We start from the raw sequence: 8040 nt of genomic DNA, 5'->3' as shown, positions 1-8040 counted from the left end.
TTTACAACACTTTTTCTAACTTGTGCCACTTTTATTTCACATATAGGCCTAAATAAATAAAATAAACACAGCACTGCTTTTACATCCATTTTGTGCTTCTATCCTGTGACTTTACACATTATGGCTGCAACATGTAACAAAACACATTGTAATATTACTTTTTACAGAAATGTGGTATACAGTAGTGTTTCAGAGGGCCAAATTTGACAACGTTACAAATAAATGAAAAAAAGTGTCATTCTTATTCTATGATAAAATAATGAACCATGTCAAGAGTTTCAAACCTCAAAGATAGAAGTTCATCATTTATGTAATGCTCCCTCCCGTGTTATAGGTGACGATGTATGCTTTCTGAGAGGGAATGTGCTTATTTTGAGACATTTATAAAGTGTTTTGGAAGTGTCAGTGTGTTTTGGAGGTCAGATAAACTGATCAACCAAGATGCAAGTTGGTAATTCAGAATTTATTTACAGCAATGTAACAGTATTGACTTGTTGGGACCTGAAAAAAACAACAGAACACCTTTAGGCTACAAAACAAAGAACATCAACACAGTCAAAAGTAGAGGTGGAAGAAGTACTGAGAGAGATCCTTCACTTAGGAATACTGTGGTCTGAAAATACTAAAAAGTAAAAGCACACATTACGCACAATGACTGAATGAAAAGTATATTATTATAAATAATTAAATTATTATGTAGTAATCGTTTACAAATACATGAATGAGCTTTTAAATGTTGCTGTTTGTCAGTTTAGCCAATTTTATCCTAAAATACTGGGTAAGGAGTACAGTAGTGCATCAAATATTTAAAAAAAGTATGAGTGTTAAATCAAGTTAGTGGAGTAAGCCACACTATTTTCCTCCAAAATGTAGTGTGCAAAGAAGTATAAAATGGAAATACTCAAGTAAAGTACATGTATGACAAAGTTGTACAGTATTCGAGTAAATAATAATAATAATAGTAAGATTAAGCCACCATGCCACAGATGCCACTTGAAATGAAGTAGCCTACAACATGCAAAACAAAACTTTGTTACAATACCGACTTCCTCCGTTTCCTCTTCATAATACTGAAGTACACAGAAGTATCGACAACTTCTTGAAAGCAGCTTCAACAAATATGCAACATATAACACACATTTTCATAATGTAGCATGATTTGGTAATAAGTGAAGATTGGCATATACTTTGAAAGTTAAAGATCCTGACGTACATTTTCATTCTTTCTTAAAGTCAGTGTTGAAGATATTCCTATCACCATCTGATCGTAACACAGCAATCATGGCAAAAGTCCGAACTCATATCAAGCAATTCTAACACTGATGATAATCTGAGCCTGACCCAAAAATAGAAACAGCTTGTTATTTGTTTGTTTATTCTAGCATTTTGCTGTAGTTTCACCATAAAATGTGTATTTTGTTGTATCACAAATGTACAATAAATAGCTCTGCCAAATGTGTAGGTGCATTTCTTGTGTTTTACATGAAAAAACTTATGTTTAACACATTAAACTTTTGTGTGTCTGTGTGTGTGTTTCTTAAATAAGCAGCAAACAGCACCTACATACAGCGGTCCTCCTTTGCACATTGTAATGTCTAATCCTGTAAAGTTCACATACAGTTCAGTAATGAAGAGCATGGAAACCAGTCTTTAACACATTGCCTGAGAATTTGCATCTTCAAGCATTTCAGGATTGGTTTCATGTGAACAGGATACCTGATCCATCTTGTCAGCAGTTTCAGCTGGGTTAAAAGATGTTAACGGTTCGGAAAAAAGATGCTGTATGTAATATTCCACTATGCAAATAAACTTGTCTTAACCTGAATGGCATTCTAGGAGAACAGCCATGTGCACCCATGTGTTTCAAGATCATTTTCTTGGGAAAGTTGGGAAAATACGTCTTGACCTCAGTGTCTTCCAACATGGCCGCACAGATACAATGGGACCTAAACTGCAGGCAACCACACTACAGGAAGCGCCAGGCTGTAGCAAGGGTAGGGTAAGTGTTAGAGTAAGGGTTAGAAACGGTTGCCACGTCACTTTACCTAAAACCACACATTTTACCAGAACTCTAACCCTAATACTCACAAATAAGTTAAAGATGGACACAACGGGGTCTTTAGCTTATATTAACCTGCTTCTATCTGCCTGTGTCTGTTCTTTAGGCTAAGCTAGGCTAACGATGTCCTTGACTCCATACTTAGGCCTAACTCACAGACATAAGAGTGATCAATCTAACAATCTCACTCTCAGACAGAAAGTAAATATGAATATTTCCCAATATGTTAAACTATTACTTTTAGGGCTAATCTAATTTGACTAGAATTAGCTGGGGCAAAGGAATTGAGCCCCATCTGTGAATTTGTCAATGTCCTTGACCAAATCCAGACTGGGAGTTAAAAAATAGAAACAATCACTGTTCCTCTGCCAGCATAACAGGTTACGGAAGAGTCCTTGCTGCTCTACACATGATTTTGACCTAAAGAAAAACCTCTATAATTTAGCAAACCACAGGAGAAAAGCTGCTAGAATAAGTCCACTGTGAATAGAGCTTAACTCGAGTAGCTTGTTATGCTAGCCCATGTTACATTAATGCTATTCCAAGTGATGGCTGCTGTCTTTGATGCATGCCTCTGGCTGTGCTTTGGCTCATGGTATGCCTTTTTGTTCTCAGATGTCAGTCAGTGTGATTACAGGCATGCATACACAATGTGAAATGATGAAGAATGCTCCACTGTTCCCTCTGAATCTTGGGTTTGTGAAATATTTATCTGATTTAATGATCGCACTAAATAAACTAACATGTTAAACTATGATCAAATCTCATCAGATATCAAATCACGTCATACTGCTATAACCTACATCCACACTGTTAGATGTGAACATGATTCACCGCGAGGTAAGAGCATAGTTTTAGTTATGTGTGTTTTGTCCGAGCTCAGTTTTTCCTCCTCCCCTCCTCCTCCTTTGAGATTTATACCCTGCACTCACCCGTTCTAATCATTTTCAGTACCAGCCAGTACTGGGGCCAATGTGTGTGTGTGTGCCATGGCAGGACCCCTACATGAATGCTTATGTAACACGCTGCAGTTACCAACAACATGTAAGCCTTCCAGATAAGGATGCATTCCAAAGAGAAGGAGGTAGCAAAACATGTTATTGTAAACGCTCAGGTCTTGTAGAATATTCTGTTGAATCACTCTTTCACAATCCTCCCTTCCTTTCCTCACCTCTTCTTCTTCCCCTCTTCTTTTCTCTCCCTTGTTACTACCTTTTCCCCTCTTCCTCAATCAACAATGGTGGAATGTAGGAATGTGAGTTGGAAAAGGGAGGATTGGACTGACAGGGTGATCTCATACAGCCATCCAAAACGTTTATGCTTACACACAGTTAGTGTGTGTGGGAGTGTATGTGCATCATTAAACCTGGCAGTGATTCAGACACATTTTTGAGTCACTTGATGATGTTTCAAGATTTCCCTGGCAGCTGAAATCTAAAGGGAACTCTGGAGAATGGTTGTACTTATTTTCACATTTACTCACACACAGTAAGCTTGCTTATGACAAGTTTGACAATTGATTGGTATGAAAATCTTGAATGAAATACGATGTGATGATACTAGTGAGTTTGAGATAGAGCCCTATCAATAGTGGTACAATTCTTCTCAACAAAGGTATGGGGAGCTCAGTAAAATATCACATCACAATTTCACAAAGTACAAGGTCGTTAATTAAAAGAGATCTAATAGACCAAGCTATGTTCATATCTTACAATAGATGACAATAGATGAAAGATGGAACAGGTTTATCCTCTGGTGAGCAAGGTTTTAACAACATGTATTGATTTCATGGCTATCTGCTTGATTCATATTATGTGCATTTCAACCTGATAGTAGTGCTTGAAGAGAGGTCAGGGGTCACCTGTAATATTGGCATCATCCCCCGGACAATTCCAATACTTTTCAGAGCAGTCTTTCCAGAAGTTGTCAAAATTTCTTGATCTGGAATAAAACGACTGTAATAACCATTTTAAACTTAGCTTGTAATGTATACAGTCCACTTGGACCAAATGTGGTTTTTTTACAGGCTACAGAAACCATTCCTCCTGGGGATATCAACACTTGTTGATTGCTCTGCATTTATTGGTCCAGGTTCACAGTTATCTGTCTCTAAATTCCATCCACCTCCATTGTATTGGTGTGGAGTCAGAAATCACAGTAAGTGGTGTCCACAGCACTTAACATGGCATTTAAAAAACGCATCTTTTCCAGCACCCCTGCACTCTTAAGGATACAAACAGTAGAAAATACATACTTTTAAAAAGACGAGTCGATATGTGCTAATATTTGGTTCTCTTTTTATTGTTTACTTTTGGTTTCTTGTAAACATTTCCTTTAACAATGGTTTTAAACTTACAACTTTGTTTATGAATGCACCATTACAAACCAAAGCAAATTCCTTGTATGTGTTAACCTACTTGGCACAGTGTTTTTAGCTTCAGGCTAAAGTATTTTTGGCCCCTTCTCAAGTTAATCCAGCCCCTACCACAATACTGCAGTCTCTCTCAACCCATTGAATTATGAATAGGTGCATGAGACCCTAAAAAAAAACATATTTTTAACCAGAAATAGAGTAACATCTGTTCTTACTAGCACACTTCATACAGAAATAAGTATGTTTACTATGTGAGCCGAGACAAAGAGGCAGTGTAACCTGCAGACACACCCAGGAAAGTAGCTAACTCAGACTTAATTAATTCAAACCCGACACACACCTCAACTCTCCCTGCCTCTTCCTCTGGGGAGGTGAGGGAGACAGAGAGAGACAGAGAGAGCAGGAATGTCAGCTATGTGAACCAGTCCAGTGACTGAGCCAACCTGTTACTGCTTTAATATAATGCTCTGCTCGTAATGTTATTACTTATTTCTTTTACTTTTTTACAACACTCCTTTTGTTATTTTTCTCCTCCCTTTCATCTCTTTATCGTTATTTCACTTCCTGTCTTTTAAGCTCTTTTCCTTTTTTTTCCCTCCCTTTTTATTAACTTGTTTTGTCCATATACAGCCGGGGGGAAAATTAAGAGACCACTTCAGCATTATCATTTTCTCTTGTTTTATTATCTATAGGTATGTCTTTCAGTTAAATGACTTTTTTCTTTTTATTATTGTATTCTATAAACCAGTGCCGGCGCTGAGTTCGAAGTTGCTAAAGAGTTTTTAATGTCACAAAAGCAAGCAAGTTGAGTGTGAAACACACTTCTTCTGGACACTTCTAATAATAAGCGATCATCATCATGGCTATGTTACGGAGGCTACAAGGCTAGCTACGATTGTGGTTGCTCCTGTAAACACAGCACTTTACAAATAAAAGCTAAAAGTGTGTTGTTTTTTTACTATTTAGGTATTGTACCACTAAACTGGTGTAAAAAAAATCAGCCACTGTTCATTTTACAGTATTAGTTGAGCAGTCTGTAGCGATTTGGCACCTCGATAGATCGTTGCTCAATTAGATAGTTATCTAGCTAGCTTACGGCTGCGGTTTTCCCATCACCCACAGCAGCCATGTGTGATTTGACTGGAAAAGTGTACTAAGGGAGGTATCTGAATTGAGACACAGCATTGGTGTACTGCTTCCAGAGTTTCTTTTTTACATTTTTGGCTTGTCACAGGTCACCGTTTCTCTAAAACAACCAATAAAGCAATCCGTCAGTCATCTCGTACAGGCAAACCCTCTGGTATGCAGCTCCTACTGTGTGTGTGTGTGTGTGTGTGTGTGTGTGTGTGTGTGTGTGTGTGTGTGTGTGTGTGTGTGTGTGTGTGTGTGTGTGTGTGTGTGTGTGTGTGTCAGATCCACCCTGTATTATTACCCTGGAAGCTAAACAGAAGTGAGTTAAGCAACCTGACAGAGATAAAAACCTGTCCTGTCCTTCAGCGTCACCACCTGTCACACCCAACACACATACAAGCTCCCCTAACTGGAGGCCGCGGCATACCGAACATTACAGACATACGTGAGCCCGTCATGATTCAACGCACCTTGCAGTGAGAGGCGTGTGACTCACAGGACTAAATAAAGTCTTCATTAAGTCTCGCCTTGCTCGAGTATGCCAAATATTGTCTTTGTAATGGAGTAGTGGTTTCCATTTAAAGCAGTGACTGTAGGCCTATATATCCTCTGCAGGAGGGTGAAGAAGTGAGGCATAGGAATAGTAATAAATCAGGACACATGATCACATCAAAAATATAAGAGAAGAGAAAGACAAAATAGAAGAAACACAACACAACTTGAAATGGGACATAATTAGCTCTAACGAAGAGTGGGATTAAATGGAAGAAAACCCTCGCCTCTATGTTGTGTGCTTTTTATTTGTCGGAGTATCGGAATGTTGATCAGTTATAGAAAGTTAGGGAAGCAGTGACACATTCTGTAGGGACTATTCCTCCAAAGAGTTGCCTCTTCACTTCCCCAGTTGGACTGGAGAGTTGCCAGTTCACCCACTGCCAAGGTGACCTTGAACTAGGCACGAACCCCCACCACAATAGCCCCCCGGGCGCTTTACAATAGCTGCCCATGCTCCTAGTTCTAGGATGGGTTAAATGCAGAGGTTATATTTGGTGTGTGTGCTATATGTGTACTGTACATACAGTGTATGATAATAATAATAAATACAGTTTAGTTAAAGGTATCCTATTAACTCTGTTATCTTTTGTTATTCATTTAAATGCATCAGTGAAATCAACCTCACTTTTCTAAATAGTCACTTAGATTAATTCAGGACCTGCTTTCATTCATAATGGTCGAAGTGTAGCCTCCAGGTGTGTTTTTAAAAGCTTTTCCATAGTTCACTCTGTATAGTAGTGTGGTACAGTATAGTATAGTATATGTGTGGATTCTTCTAAATGGGATCACCCCTTAACCACAGGCAGTGGTGGAACGTCATCTCCAAAGGAAAAATGCACAATACTTTGACATTGGCACTGGTCGGGCTGTTTTCTCACTATTGTAGTGTGCACAGAAGAACAGCTGCTTCAGTCAGATTAAAATGTGGATAAACAGTGTCATCACAATGATACAATCTCCTATTACAACATATTGGTTGTTCAAAAATACACTTATGAGGAGTGTTGAGTAATGACGACATAGGCCTTGCAGTGGATAAAGCCCTTCTGGTGCTGACACTCTGTTGCAGGTGGATGCACATTACACAACACCAGGTAATGTTCCAACTGTGAAACTGCCACTGCTGCTGCAACTCCACACTTTTTTATACACACCACACAATAAACGGCATTATAACAATCACCTTTATGATTATGATCAGTTACCATTATCAACAGTATTATGATCATGGTAATCTTCAACTCAGCACTCTGCTTCCACTCAGTGGCAGCAGCACACTGAGCTCCACAGTGACTGTTCATTGAAGCGGCACTGCTGCCACCATGAGGAGAGAGAAGGAACTGCAGTGTTTATAATGTACACACTTCTTTCGAGGAGATCTGTTGTAAAGGCAAGGACATTTTATTTATATCACAAGGCAATTTAAAGTGCTTTACAACAACATCAAACAGGCTGGAGACCAGCATGAGGAGGAGAGGCTGTTGGGGTTGTGTATGGTTTTTCCACACACCACTCAGGCTGCTTGATAAATGAATACTTTGTCAATAAATAAATTGTTGCCAATATGTTTTGTTTCATCAGACTTCAATCATCCAATCCAGCAAACAACACCAAAAGAGTCAACAGCAAAAAACAACTGTTTGGCAGAGGAGATTGGTCACATTTGTCATAGGTGCAACCCACACACTCAGCTCAGCTCTCCTCCCACAAATACATGTTCCTCACAAATGTGGGACCCTATGAAAGGTAAGAAAACAGGCTTTCCAACAGTATAACATTTATTGCCAAGAAGCATTGTTACAATAAAGAAATAAGCTACCAAACACACATGTTCTTACTTTTTGTGTTAATTCATATAAATATTCTAATATTGAAGAAATTTAAATTCAAAAAGAGAATCTGTCATTTTTATCTCACCCAA

The sequence above is a fragment of the Eleginops maclovinus genome, chromosome 2 (genome assembly GCF_036324505.1).
Source record: "Eleginops maclovinus isolate JMC-PN-2008 ecotype Puerto Natales chromosome 2, JC_Emac_rtc_rv5, whole genome shotgun sequence".
Taxonomy (NCBI): Eukaryota; Metazoa; Chordata; class Actinopteri; order Perciformes; family Eleginopidae; genus Eleginops; species Eleginops maclovinus.
This window is presented reverse-complemented; position numbering follows the sequence as displayed.